This window comes from Rhinopithecus bieti, unplaced genomic scaffold (assembly GCF_001698545.2).
Source record: "Rhinopithecus bieti isolate Rb0 unplaced genomic scaffold, ASM169854v2 scaffold_66240, whole genome shotgun sequence".
Classification (NCBI taxonomy): Eukaryota; Metazoa; Chordata; class Mammalia; order Primates; family Cercopithecidae; genus Rhinopithecus; species Rhinopithecus bieti.
The window spans coordinates 12,178-13,321 of NW_016824786.1; the positions used below are offsets into that span (position 1 = coordinate 12,178).

Sequence of the window (1,144 nt, forward strand, 5' to 3'; positions counted from 1 at the left end):
GGAAACAAGGGAGGGAACCAAGGCCCTGTGCTTCCTCTGCCCGCTGCCTCTGTGGATGCGTGGACCGCTGGCTTCAGTCCTGCTTTTCTTTCTGATGGCCCTTGCTATTTATGCATAAATATTTAACTACACATTTAATGTCTTACTGCATGTCTATAATTAGTTATATGTATTCTTTGATAAAAGAAAAATAAAAGCAGCTTCGGCTGCCAGAGGAGTGGCAGTAGTCAGGCAGCCCAGCTTCTCGAAGGCTCTTGGCACACCGCGGCCAGAAGGCACCTGGCACGAGGCTTCCCCACAGCCAAGATGCCCAAGAGGAAGGTCAGCTCCGCTGAAGGGGCCGCCAAGGAATAGCCCAAGAGGAGACAGGCACAGTTGTCAGCTAAACCTTCTGCAAAACTGGAAGCAAAGCCGAAAAAGCCAGCAGCTAAGGGTAAATCTTCAGACAAAAAAGTGCAAACAAAAGGGAAAAGGGGAGCAAACGGAAAACAGGCCAAAGTGGCTAACCAAGAAACTAAAGAAGATTTACCTGCGGTGGCCGGGCGCGGTGGCTCACACCTGTAATCCCAGCACTTTGGGAGACCAAGACAGGCAGATCACCAGGTCAGGAGATTGAGACCATCCTGGCTAACACGGTGAAACCCCCTCTCTACTAAAATTACATAAAATTAGCCGGGTGTGGTGGCGGGCGCCTGTAGTCCCAGCTACTCTGGAGGCTGAGGCAGGAGAATGGCATGAACCCGGGAGGCGGAGGTTGCAGTGAGCCAAGATCGCGCCACTGCACTCCAGCCTGGGCCACAGAGCGAGACTCCATCTCCAAAAAAAAAAGAAAGAAAGAAAAAAAAAGAAAAAAGATTTACCTGCAGAAAATGAATGGGTAAATGAAAACTGAGGAGAGTCCAGCCTCTGATGAAGCAGGAGAGAAAGAAGCCAAGTCTGGTTAATGCCATATTCCATGTCTTATCAGTGGTCCCTGTCTCCCTTCTTGTACGATCCAGAGAAACATTTTTATCAACTATTTTGTAAATACAGGTTTTTTTAGTAGCTCTAGAAACATTTTTGAGAAGGAGAGAATCCCACCTCATCCCATTTCTTAAGTGTAAATGCTTTTTTTTTTAAGAGGCGAAATCATTTGTTGGTTATT

The 1,144-nt window shown here is 47.4% G+C and overlaps 1 pseudogene; it reads left to right on the top strand.

Moving 5' to 3' along the window:
* The first annotated feature begins 306 nt into the window (after positions 1-306).
* LOC108522444 (non-histone chromosomal protein HMG-14 pseudogene) lies at positions 307-944 on the top strand (annotated as a pseudogene).
* Positions 945-1,144: the final 200 nt, after the last annotated feature.